The sequence below is a fragment of the Carlito syrichta genome, unplaced genomic scaffold (assembly GCF_000164805.1).
Source record: "Carlito syrichta isolate Samal-C Ts95f unplaced genomic scaffold, Tarsius_syrichta-2.0.1 Scaffold305641, whole genome shotgun sequence".
NCBI classification, from domain to species: Eukaryota; Metazoa; Chordata; class Mammalia; order Primates; family Tarsiidae; genus Carlito; species Carlito syrichta.
Window position 1 is genome coordinate 613,932 of NW_007249737.1, and position 13,989 is coordinate 627,920.

A 13,989-nucleotide genomic window follows, 5' to 3' on the forward strand; every position below is an offset into this window, starting at 1 on the left:
CCTGTCTGCCGAGGTGGCCGAGGCCCTGCTCCTCCATGCTGAACACCATCCCTACGGCCTGTCAGTGTGTTCAGGGCCACTCAAAGATGCATATGGGCCACTGGGACCTTCAGGGATTCAAGTCTGGAGAGAAGGGAAAGAAGAGTAGAACCTTGTTCCCTGCAAACAGTAGGCGACTTTCCCAAGTATTGCCGTTGTGACCAGCTGGATTCTGGGGTCACAGTAGTGAAGAGGGTTACACCTATTGTTGCACAGATACCCCTGTGATCCCTCTGCCTCCTTAGCATCTGATTCTGCCTCTGGACTGTGCAGCCCTTGGCAGGAACTGTGGTGTCTCTGTGCTCCCCCCACCTGAGCCTGCTGCCGGGCACGTTGAGGATGCTCATTGAATCTTTACTGTTTATGTGAATAAGTGAAAGCCATGCCCAAATCATCAGCAGAGGAGCAAAATGGTAGCAGGGGGCTCGGGGAGCGAGAGGGAAGGGGGCTGACAGGCCCAGGGTCACCCACCTCGCAGAATCCCAGTGAGAGATGGGAGAGCACCAGGCAAGTAGGAGGACTGAGAAGCACCCAAGGGAGTGGGTGGGGGCCTAGAAGTAAGCACTGCTGGCAGGAATGCTCCCTCTGTGTCCCCACTTAATGAACATCCTGTGTTCACATTTGTCCTCTCCTCAAGCTTAATAGATTCCTGGGACATGACAATCCCTGGCTCATAAAATTCTTCGTATCTGATTGGAGGTTACCCTCAAATGTTCTCTCACCCCTGCTCAGTGGGGCCCATCCGGATGGCTCTGAAGTGTAGGCAGAGAGAGAAGGAGATGCTTAGGGAAGCAGTGAGTGCCACATCACTGGGGAGTGCTGGCAGAGGCCACACAAGCTCTTGAAAAAGAAAATGGGGTGAAGATTGAGCTACAGATGGCAGATCAGATGGCCTGGCCTGGGTATCCTGAGAATCCTGAGGTTCTGGGTTTCTAAGCCTGTTTTCTGCTCTCTTTCTACAACTAACCCCATTGGAAAATGGATCCTCCATACCCCCAGCACATTCAGGTCCCAGCTCTGGAGGTTCTGCTTTCTTCTAGGAAGGGGATTCTCCCATCACTCATGGCAGGACAGACTCCTTAGAAAAAGACTTCCCATATTCGTCACACCCCCTTCCCTCTTTCCACATGGTAGCCTCCATTTTCTGCAAAAAGGACTGGCTGAGGCAGAAGGATCGCCGGAGCCCAGCAGGTCGAGGCTGCAGTGGCCAGGAGCGGCCACTACACTCCAGTCTGGGCGACAGAGTGAGACTCCAACTCAAAAAAAAAAAAAGAAATTACAGCACCTTCTTGCCCTGGTCAGTGTCATCTCGGTTGGGTCAGGACAGTTCCTTCTCCATGTTGCTAAGGTCATTCATCTCCTTCCTTTTTAAAATGTCAGCTGTAATTTTAATAAAGAATATTACATTTTGCTTTATAGGCTCCTTTTATAATCCCTCCCTCCCTTTTCAGAGTTTTAGCCCAACCACGAGTGTGTGGTTTGATCTGGGAACTGACCAGTGCACAAATTAAACCAGCTGGGCTCTCCATGGGCAGCGCATGTTTCCACTGAGCCATTGCACGCCACTTTCACGGCAGGCCCGGCAGATACTCCTTCCCCAAGACACCTCCCCTCCCTCTGGTCTCTCCTTTGGGATGTTCAGGGTGGCCTTCTGCAGTCCTTTTTGCATAGGCCAGGTGTGATGGCTCACACCTGTAGTGCCAGCTATTTGAGAAACTGAGGAGTGCAGATCGCCTCACACTCCTCACACTGTAGCCAAAGCTACAGTGAGCCATGATCATGCCACTGAGCTCTAGTCTCGATGACAGAATGGGACTCCAACTTAAAAAATAAAATAAAATAAAACACTACTAAAGACTCTTTTTAAAATTTTAAATGTAAGAAGGAAGGGAAAGATATAAAATATCTCAAATCATTATTTACTATAATAAGAAGTTAGCAGATAATATATAAAATTGATCATCAAAGGCTAGCAAGATGTGCATATTGTTTAGAAATATGACTGTGAAAGGAAACTTAAGGAATTGAAAGGAATTGTTTCTGAGGAGATATGGGTGGGGTAGAAATGGTACTCTGGTTTAAAAAAATACGTTTTTAGCACTGCTAGACTTTTTAAGAAGTTATTTCCACATGACACTTAGTCAAAAATAAGAAAGCCCTGACAAATCGGTGATATTTAAAGTCTCAGGACTGAAGGAAATCCATAGAGTATAAATAGCAAAAAGAGGACCTAGACCAAGTCCTGACATACTTAGATACTGAGCTGAAAAGGAAGAGGAGTTAGCAAAGGAGGCGGGGAGCCAGAAGGTGCAAGGATCAGAGGGCCTGAGAGAAGGAAGGGGCTTGAGAAGACGGGAGTGGCTAACTGTTAACCCTGGAAGACAAAATAGGATTGAGATTATATGGGGTACACAAATGCAATAGAATTAAGGATGTCATTTTAAACCATGAACATCAGACATAGCTACGTTAGAGGGTCTTCTCCCCCCGCATAGATTTAGAGGGGCTGTCATTATTTCTCTTATGATGCCCTTTCAACTCCTGCCCCTAGTCAAGAACAACTTTCTCATTTGTGCCCAGTACACTTTGTGCTGGAGCCAGCTCCTACTGGCTTGGGAGAGTGGATTGTGACGTTTTCAAGGATTTTGTGATCCAGTTGTTAAGAACAACCATGACTAAAAATTAAATTTATAAACAAACAATTGAAAAAATCTTAGAAACAAAGGTAATCAATATTAAAAATGCATGAATTCTTAATTGTTTAACTGCATTTTCCTATTCTCTGTGCTCTTAAAGTTGACTGTATCTGTATAGTGGAAATACTATATGAGAGTATGCTACTGTGCATCTTTTCCCAACTCCACATTGGTGATATCACATTGGTAACGTGAAATTGTGGGAAATTGGCAAATGCCATAAGCTAGGGCTTTTTGTTATAGAGAGCCTGTGGTTAAGTATGTGTCATCAAAGCACCGCTTATATAAGCCTTTGTCTTGGACATACCACTTGGATGAATGGATGGGACGATGGTTAGTGGTTGGCTGGTTGGTTGGCTGGTTTGGTGGGTGGGTGGGTGGTGGATGAATGGATGGAGGGATGATTGATTGTATGGCTGGAGGCTTCCCTTTCTGACAGTCACTGGAGCTTAAAGACCACATTCCCAGTGCATGAAACATCAGAGCAGCAGGAGGACAGCCTGATGCTAGCTGTCAGCCCAAGACCTATTCTTAGTTGGAAGCATTATCAATCTGCTCGCTCTTGTCTAAACATGAGAAATGAGCAGCTTACTTTGGAAAGTGGGACAACATGCCTACCTAAATATTGCTAGGACAAGTAAAGCATCTCCCAAAGGGGACACCTTTCTTCTCTTCATGCCTGCAGGTGGTTTTGGTGCCAAGCTGTCCCCTGCTGGCTTCTTCCTCCAACACCAGTCCCAGCACTGCAGGCTGGCAGGGCCCCTCCTCCACTGACACACTTTTCCTCATTTTCATGGGGCTTTGCAGGCAGCTAGGCTGAGGGAGAAGCCAGCGTACAGCTTAGGCCATACAGAAGTTGCTGGTAAGAAACACAGGCAGGGAGCAGTACAGCAGGACACAGAGGAACCAGCATCATCAGGCGCTCTCTTGTAACAAGAGGTGAGACCGGCAGCCAAGCAGTGTGTGCCCTGCTTCTACTGGAGAAGTAAGGCAGAGTGCCATTTACTCACCAGCATCTGCCCCGCTTGTATTTAAGCAGCTGTTGGGAAACATCTACCCCTTTTAAGAAGCATGAAGAAGGAGCTGGAGGAGGAGGACCTTCAGGGGGTTTTCTGTGTCATTGAGGAACCTTTTCCTTCCCCCACACCTGACCCACCCAGAAAGATCTGATAGCCTGTTAGCACTTCTGAAGTTGTGTTTCTCTCAAAGGGCGCCCAGCCTTCCAGGCAGGAGTAAGGCAGCCGGTTTGATGTGGATGGATGGGGACCTTCCTGCTTGAAGCATCCTCGAATTCACAGGGAGGGCAAGGCAAGGCCATCAGGAGGGATTGGCACGGCATCACAGGACCACAGAATGTAAAGCCAGAGAGTACCTGCAGGTATTATCCCGCTGAGCCAACCTTCTCGCCTCACAGACAAAGAAAACAGAGGAGATAAGTGACTCACTCACCGTCCCTCTGTGAGCCAGTGGCTGAGCCAGGACTGGATCCCAAGACTCCTGACTCCCTGTCCAGTGCTCTCTCTGCCAGAGCAGGCTGCTGCATCTCCAGAGTGAAGTCCAACCCCCTGCATCTACCGCCACCCAGCCCTGAGCCACTCATGCAGAGAGGGTGGGCAGGCTTCTTGATGCCAGGGAATGAAGCCACCATGTCAGTCTCCACCAGACTCTGTTAGATTGTCATCACTCTCTCTGCACCTCTGTTCTGGGACAGGTCATGGAGTCCCTCGTACGTCCTCGTCCATATAAGAAAAATATCCATCTTGTCTATAGTGTATCCATGCAGAGGAAAAGGTGTACATAGAAAAGAAACCTGAGGCACAGAACTAGGGGGCCTGGAGCTCCCAGACTTGGATGTGAGTGTGTCAGACTTCCCTCTTTCCAGATCCGGGGCATCTGAATTCAGGGGGCAAAAAGGATAGGCATGGGAACAAAGGATGACTTTGGAAAGTGTTTAGGTCCCATTTCATCTCCCACAGGGGAGCCATAGCAGGGACAGTGAGGATTGGAGGCCATACCTTGGAGCTCTGCAGGGCCTCTGGGCTCACTGGTCAGGCCATGAGGAGAGCAGGCAGGGGCGAGAGGCCCAGGTGGCAGTCAGTGTCCATACCTATCGTGAGGTTCTGCTAATCTTGAGATTGGGAAGGCAGACCCAGACTTGTAACTGGACAACCTTAACACTCACTCACCCTAGGCAGAACCTAAAACACCCTTTTTGAGATAGGCAAGGTATCTCTGGAATAATAATAAATAAATAATAACAATAGTTATAACCCTGAGGTCAGCAGAGAGCTGTCTTTTTGAGATTTAAATACACTAGCCTGTGTCTTCTGGCCCACATTCTACGAGGTTCACTGCCTTCCCTAAGATGTCTTCCCCCAAGTTCCTAGGACTCACATTCCCCTGGGCACTGTGACCTCCTCTCTCGCATGCCACCTCCTGCGCCACTCCTTCCTAAAATGGCCCACAATCTCAATTCTTCAGATTAGATTCAGGATGAACACTTCAAGCAAAACTTCCATCTGGATAATGACATCTCCCCTTTGGTCCTCACATCAGGAGGCAGGTAACACAGCATAGCCTCACTGTTGGTGACACTTGCTTAGGGTGGATTAGCCAACCTCTCTAATGTACAGGTGTCCTTTCCCCTTTGTAATTTACAGTTTAATCTGTGGGTTGACACTTGGGGACTGTGTGAATCTCCCATTCCCCGATAACCTCTCACCCAGCGGGTTTAGCGTTTGTTGACTCGTCTCCGTCAACATTGGTGGTTGCCAAATGGTGACTTGCCAATTCTCTGATTCCTTCTGGGCTTATTAACTGGCATTCTGCTCTAAGGGGGAGCCTTTCTTCTCTCACCTTTACTCTTTACACCTGTGGCTGTAAACTCGGGCAGCATATTTGAAACTAAGCACGTTAAAAAATGATCGATGCCTGCCCCCAAATTCTGACCTCTTTTGTCATCTGGATAAGGCTCGAGTATGGATGTGTTTTGAAAGCTCCCAGGTGACTCTGTTGTGCCGTGGGTGCACCGAACATCACTGGGCACTGGGGAGCCAGGGAATGGTTTGAAGCAGAGGAGAGAGGGCCCAGTAGAGCTTCAGAGGATCAGAAGCTGCAGGACCAGGCTTCCGGGGCTTCCAGTGGTAGCAGGGCTGGGGGCTGGGAGATGTGGCGTGAGGACGCTGCTGTAGGAATCCTGCTGAGACATGAGGAAGAGGATTCCAAGGAATGACGTTCTTGGGACGCTGTGGTTCTGGGAGCTGTCTTTGAGGAAGTCGTGGATTGAGTTAGTAGCAGAGTCACAAACAATCTCTTTCCTATGTGTGGCTAAGTGTCCCCTCAAAACTCACATTTAGAAACGTCTGGGAGGGTGGAGAAGGACTGAGAGGGTAGGCAGGAGGAGAGGCCAGGGCCCAAATGGCCTCCCACCCCTCTCCTGCAATCGGTGTATTTGCTTCCCAGGCCCCCATGCAGCTGGCTGAGCAGCCAGGCAGCTGCCCCTCATCTGGAAAATGACATGTTTAAGACACAAGAGGGGAAGATGCTCAGTTTGACTTATGAGTCTCATTAGTTTTAGGATTACTCATGGTCGATTTGATTCTGTTCTTTATTTAAAGAACTTAAGTGTGTATTCATCAAGAACAGTAGACAGGTGGGAGCCCAGAGGGACCATGGGTTTTGGGGAGGGTGTTACCTGGCTTGGTGACCAGAATGTGACCATTATGTGGTGGCTTCTGGGACTGAGCCTGTCCATGGCTCCACCTTCCAGGCAGATGTCAGAGCAGCCACCCCAGCCAGAGCCTCCAGGCCCATGTGGATGAGGGAACCTGACTTGGCACCTCTCCTTCATAGAATGGGGGTAGAAGGGCCCTTTTGGGGGCACCTGAAGTTTTCCCCACTCACAGGTTTCCTATAGGTCGCAGCCACAGTCACCAGAAGGCTGACCCAGGAGTTACTTCAGTGACCTATTCCGGGGCTCAGCTGAGCCCTCAGGAAAGGCCTGGCCAAGAGCTGCTGAGACGCTGGTGGGGCCGGCCCCATCCTGCAGCCTTTGAGACCTGCTGTCCACAGGCTGCCCTCTCGGGGACTGCCACTCAAGGCCCAGAGCATGTCACTGCAGGGACTTAGCACCTGCAGAGTCCTCCAGTTCAGCTTCTCACGGTCACAGCGAACCTCATTCTACCAGCGACCCCTTTGACTTCTCTGTCTTGTACACAAGAACCCTGGGGGATCTGGGAAGTCCCAGTGGCTGAAGAGCCAAGACACAAGTCAAGATTATACATGACTCAAGGGAGAGGGCCATGAGGGGTATGGGCAGGGTGATGCAGGTGCCGACTGGTGGGACACTGAGTGGGTCAGGGTGAATGACAACTCTTTGGAAGAAGCAGTATCTGAATGTGATCTTTTTTTTTTCTTTCTGTGAGTTGGAGTCTCACTCTGTCGCCCAGACTGGAGTGCAGTGGCCACTCCCAGCCACCGCAGCCTTGAACTGCTGGGCTCTGGCAATCCTTCCGCCTCAGCCTTCCAAGTAGCCGGAACTACAGGTGTGCGCTAACACACCCAGTTAATTTTTTTGTTTATTGTAGAGATGAGGTCTCACCAAGTTGCCTGGGGTCTCGAACCCACAGGCTCAGATAATTCACTCACCTCGGCCTCCCAAAGTGCTGGGATTACAGGCTGAGCCACCGAACTCGGCCCTGAATGGGATCTTGAAAAGATAGGACTTTCTGTGGCTGGAGAGGTGCTCCAGTAGCCAAGAACAGCACTGTCCAAAGAAGCCGGGCTCCTAAGTCAGCAGGTGGACACCAGAAGCGGGGCCAGAATTCCCAGGTTGCACCTGTGTGTGGAAACAGGCTGCCCCTCCTCGTTGCTAAGATAAAGAAGCGATTGCAGCCCTGGTTTTGCCACCACCCTGGCTATGTGACCTTGGACAAGTCCCCTCCCCTCTGTGGACCTGTGTCCTCACTTTCTACTAGGTCCTTTGGCTGCAACAGTCTATGGCCCTGGAGTTACTCACAGGGCCCAGATTCCCAGATGTTGACTTGGGTTCATCTGTCACCGCCTTGTCCTTTCTCTCCCCTGTGGTCCCCATTCTGGGCACCATGGCAGGCAGGCAGCAGGAGGGGTTTGCAGGCTGGCGAGCAGATGATCAACCTCTCTCTCCAAGTTTATTCATAGTAAGCCTCCCCTGAAGGAGCTGCAGGTAGTGGGAGGAGGGGGACAACTTTGGTGCTGTGTGATCTCCAGCAAGTCACTTCTCTCTGGGTTTCAGGTTTCTCATCTGTCAAAAGGGGCAATGCCTGTGATGGTCTTTGAAGAACCATTATGTGACTTGAACTTGGTGGCCTTTGAACCAACCCAGTGGAGAGTTGCTGGGCGAGTGTGGGTGATGAAGTTAATTCCCTCCTGAGGCAGATGCTCAGGTCCCTCTTTCCACAGGGGCAATGCAAATCTGGGGCAGTGGTTTTTCCTGTTGGCTGAGAAGCAAGATTTCACTCTAAGTCTCCTTTCTCAGCTCTCCATCCCCATCAAAAATGAAATTGCCTGTGTCCAACCCGGGGGAATGCTGTGAAAGTTAACGAAGTAATATCTGCAAAACAGTCTGGCTATGAAGTCAACTCCTTTCCTTGCCTTCCTAGGGCTCCTCGTGTTCCCTTGCCTGGGGGAAGGGGGCAGGTGGGAATCCTTGCCAAGCCTCCAGCAGGAATCTTCTGGACCTCCAAGTCCCCAGCCTCAGAGGATTCTCTTGGCTGCAGGCTCCCTTCCACCCTTGCAGCTTGGGGTCTCGGCAGTTTGTTGCAGAGTCTCTGAAACCTCCAGAATATGTGCCTTCCTACATGGCCAGGCACGGTGACCTGGACTTCTGCAAGCCAAGGATTCATCGGAAAGGACCAAGCTCTTTCTTTGCAGTTTTACTCCATTTTTTAAAGAAGAATGTCAAAGAGAGAAATGTAGTTTCAAGGAAATCAATACCCCGGGTGGAGGAGAACTTGCTGCATTTAGAGCAAATCAATTCAGCACAAATGTACAGGGCACCTGCTGCGGATGGGTGCTCAGCCTGGAGAGAGTTGGAGAGGAATCAGCCCCTGCTGGGCCTCAGAAGAAGCCCCCACCCCAGCACAAGGATAGGAGGGGGGTGAATGCAGGCGTGCATCCTTCAAATTCAGGCTGAAGAGTGGTGCCCAACCAAAGGACCAGTATCACCCCGAGCTGCCATTTCTCCACCTACCTTTATTATAAGCTGGCAATAATACCTACCTCAGGTTGTTCTGCAGAAACCATGAAAACGAATAACATAATGCATGGGAAAGGACTTCACAAACAGAAACACACTGTCTGTGCTTTACTGTACATAATGTCCAATATTACAATGGCAATGTAGGCAAAGGAAAGGTAGATTCTGAGTGGGACACTCTGGGGCTGTTTCCTGGAGGAAGTTGGGTTCGCTCCTTAAAATATGGTGTGTTATCTAGTATTAAGTTCATCTCTAAGTACTAGAGAAATCCCAAATAACAAATGGCTGACAAAATACAAGGCTATTTTTTTTTCCATAGAAATTTCAAAATGTAGGTGGGCTAGGCCAGTATGGCAGCCCCAAGGAATCAAGGATACACAGTATACTCCTGTCTTGTTTCTTTTCTAAATATGGCTTCATTCCTAAGATTACTTCATGGTCCAAAAAGGCCGTTTCAGTTCCAGCTATTACATCCACATTCCAGCCACCAGGAACGAAGGGAAAGGAAAAGAAAAAGGTACAACCCTTCCCTTTAAGAAAAATGTCACTGATGTCATATTTATCTGTTGATGAAATCTTAGTCGTGTATCCACATCTACTTCAAGAAATGCTGGGAAATATGTAGTCTTTATTCTGAGTGGCCACGTGCCACGAGGGAGAAAACAGATATTGGGGAACAACAAGCAGTAGCCGCCAAGGCTGGGTGGACCTCTGGCTCCCTGCAGACTGTGTCTCTAGCTTTTATTGATTGGAGACTTCTTTTTGCCCCTCCATGTGGCATTCAGAAGAGTGGACCTGCAGGGGACTCTGGCTGGCTGACTCTGTATTCTGACTGTCCTGGAAAACATCAAGTTGGATGACTTCAGCTGCCCCAGGGAGCTCTGGCAGGAGCAGAGGTGCTGCCATGGGGGTTGTACACCAGTGTCTGCACATGCTCAGGGAGAGCCAACTCATCTGAAGACATCTCCCAGCACAGAAGAGTTGCAGGTGTGAAGGTGGAGGATGGGACAACTAGGGCGAAGGTGAAGACGGCAGATAACCTCTGCCCTTTGCTAATTCCACCCCTGGGATTTTCCTGGCTCCTCCACTTTCTAGGTTTTGTTTTCTCCTGGAAAGTGCCTGCTTCCTCCAGATGCTGGTTTGCAGATTTCAGAGGAAAAGATCTCACTCAGTTTTTACTTCCTGCCTGCATTTCTTGTTTCTCATCTTGCTGAATCCTGGAGGACCGGGAGCACGGTGGCTGAGGAGCCCAGAAACGGAGCCAGCGGAACAGAAGCTTGTGTGTCCTATGCCCCCCACCTCCAAGGGGTTCGAATGTGTTAAATGCTTTTTTCACCCTCACAGACATATACTACTTAATTTAATCTTCATAGTAATGAAGCAAAATGGGTGACATCATTATCCCTTTACAGGTGAGGATCTCCAATGCAGGAAATTCCTTTGGTCAAAGGCAGCTTGTGGCAGAAACTTTCCTTGAGGATCTTCGGTGTCCTGAGTAGTATGGAGATGTTGGGACTGGGTGGCCTCTGATCTGATCATCTGAGAATGACCCAGGTTGGCTGGCTTCTCTGAGGCCCATTCAGGAGGCAGTTTGAGGAGCTGACAGAGGTTCCCTCTACCTTTCCCCAGCAGCATCCACCTTCACTTTTCCCACCCGGACAGGTGTGGTCTGGCCAGGCCCTGGGCCCCTCCACTGGACGGGATGGATCGTGGGCAGGAATGGGGGCGGGGCTTCTACCTGCTGCCTTCCTCTGGCTTTGGGAACATGGGTCCTATGGGCCTCTGGGCATTCATCTCCCCATGCCCACCACTGCCTGGTGTTTTATAAAGGCCTGGGGCGTCTTCCCCCTTCCCTGCCTTTCCAAGTCCAGCCTATCCTGCCAAGTCCTCCGTACCCTCTCTCCTCAGTTTCCTCTTCCACCCTGCTTGGATGTGACTCCCCCCCACCTCAGAACTTCCTTTGCACTTGGCACACACCTCTCCTAATAGGACCACTTTTGATCTTGGGTGTAGGGAATCGATCCTGAATTCTGCCCTAGCCCAAGACCCTTGAGATACAGGGGACATAGCTCTTATTTTTCCCAAACAAGGGCCTGGCTCAGAGCAGGTGCTCAATGGGCATATACTGAGGAAATATGCAGGTGGACACAGGCTACCCCATGTTTGCCTGCCCACTGAGATGTCAGAAGCAAAGTATTTGTGCATGGCAACACAGGGCTGGGTCCCTAGAGCTAGCAGGACTTCAAGGGTTTGTGATGGACTTAACGGACTTTGTGGGTTAGCTTACCACTCTCAGTGATGCTTAGCGCATTGTTTGCATGGGACACACACTCTGAGTTCCAAGCATCCTGGTGTCAGATGAGCTCTTGGGAACAAGCTGTCTTTGGTGAACTTGGGTGCTGGCTGTGTCTCTAGGCCACAGGCCCAGGTGCCCTGTCTGAAGACCAGCCAGAATGGAAAGGACATGAACACTCCAGAAGTGGGAAGAAGCAGATGTAAAGTGGAAAGGCATCGGCCTCCCGTCCTCGTCCTTTTAGACTATAAAGACCATCTCCCCACTCCACCCCTCCCTCGCCTGCTCCAGGAGGGCAGAGGACATTAGAAAGTCCAGTGTGGCTTGGATGCAGTTGTCTCTTTCACTGTGTGTCCTAAACACACTACTCTGAACCTTAAAGGTCAATATCACAGCACTTCCTGGATCAGAAATAAAATAATCAATCCTCAGATCCACTTAGCAAGGCCTACCTCTGAGCATGTGGTAAGGACCGCATCGCTCTCCCCTTCCCTTTTCAGCCTGAATCAATCTCTGTATAATGAACCCTGTATGACTCAGTGTCTAATCTGCAGGTGTGTCTGCCTGAGGCCTGTGACATGATCTCCTGGCTCGCCTGATCGCCGTCTCTCAGTTAATCCTACCCAGACTAATTTTTCCAACTCTGCTATTGCTGAAATGCACCTGTAAACACTTAGCTTCAGGGGAAAATGATTACGAAGTTTTTTTTTTTATATCTTCCTATTCCCCTGATGACTAACTTTTTATTGATAATACTTAAGATGCCTAAGAACATAATGTCTTCACTTTTTTATTGATCTCTATTATACACAAAGGATAGTATACCTAAGCATACAGCTTGCTGCATCTGTACGACATACTGTAACCACTTGGCCATTACTAAAGTCCTGATTTATCACAAAAGTAAGATTATATCAGGAGGAAAAGTCCCACCTGTGGGTAACAGATCAGAGCCCATGTTAGACTCACAAGTCCTCACACAAGCTGGAAGGTAGGTTTAACCATCCCCTTATGTGCAGAAGAGGAAACGGGTTCAGAAGGGTGTGGCTACCTGCCCAGTTAGTCTGAGGGACAAGGTTCAGCCCCTTCCTTTGCCTGTAGGTGCTCTTGGAGGTCCTTGTGCTGTCCAGCTGGGGACACGTACATGTGTCTTCTGGGGGTCAGGACACTGGCCATTTTCTTGCTCAGGTCATCCTCAGTCACTGGGAAACCAGAGCTCACATCTATCAATCCTCAGGTGCCAGAGGGCACTGACCAGGCATCTACTGTCCACTCCATCACCTGCCTCGGACTGGTCTATCACTTGACATTTACCAATTCTATGGCAAGGACACTGACTGATCAGGATGATACAAGTCATAGTGCTGGAGCAGAGTCCTAGAGACCCTGCAACACTAGGTACTACCCTTTAGCAGCTGGTGGCGGGGAGGAAGCCCTCAGGGAAATGCCAGGTGTGGTGTGTATGAGTGTCAGGACACTCTCCAAGGCTCAGGCTGCCACTGGATAGAAGTGCTTCAGCATTTCAACTACTGGCCTGGGCACACCGGTGCATCCTGGCTGACCACCAGCTTTGATCGGAGATTCCCGTGAGGAAAAGATCCGTACCTTGCTCCCAGTCGAGGAGACAGGCTGTGGGCTCACTACTGGAGAGAATCCACACTTTGGTCTCAATTGGTCCGTCCATTTAGTTTGTCTGTCCTCACATCATGTACCACAGGCCAGCTTTCTGCCAGGCCCTAGAAGGTGAAGATCAGAGGGTCCCTGACCTCAGGAGTGCACCCTTTACAAGAAGAGAAAGGCATCAAAACAGATAACCAGTGTCGGGTTTTTTTTGCCGAGGTTGATATGCTGGGCTGGAGACCACTTTGGAGGACGTTCGTGGGAATGACAGAGCCTTAGCGCCTGTCTTTTCTAATTCCCTGTGTTTCAGATGAGGAGACTGAAGTCCTCAGAAAAGAAGTGACACACTCTAGATTGGAAGACTCGGGGCAGAACTAGAGCTCCCTGCCCTCTCTCAGATCCTTTGCCCATGTACCACATTCCTGCTCCTATTCTGGAAGCAGCTTCAAGGAGGTGGACAAACCACTGGGCAATCTTGTGGTGACAGGGTGACAAAGGGGCAGGTCACAACACGATCACAAGCCAATGTGCAAGAACTCACCGGCAGGATCTGCAGAGGTCGTGAGTGCAGGGGCATTCACCTTGCCCTTCCCACTGAGCCCAGTCCTGGTGGTCCCTGAGGCAGCAAATTATGTTCTAATTATTTTCTTAAGAACACAAAGATGAATGCACTTTTCAAAGGGAAGTTTTACATCTAAGTCACGTAAGCTAGTAAAATAAACAAAAACATTTGGGCTTTGGGGATGGTCTTCAGTTACCCACCACGATCACTCCTGTGGAAGCCCCTGTTTCCTGACAGTGTCTGATAAGCAACTTTTCAGGAGTTTAGCAGACCTCTTCCTTGCGACATCACATAAGAGGCCTCATCCTCAGTTCTAAAGACCCATTCTGACTGTCCACCTGCTCTAGCACGGATTTACCAAGGTATACAAGATCTCCTTTCTTCACCTCTACCTAGATGCTATTTGGCTATTTTTCTTTCTTTAAAAAATAGAGGCAACCTCTTAGGTCCCCTTCTACTGTGGGAGCTTTTCTGTCTTCTCAATAAATCCTGTAAAAAAAAAAAAAATAGAGATGAGGTGTTGCTGCTATGTTGTCCAGGCTGG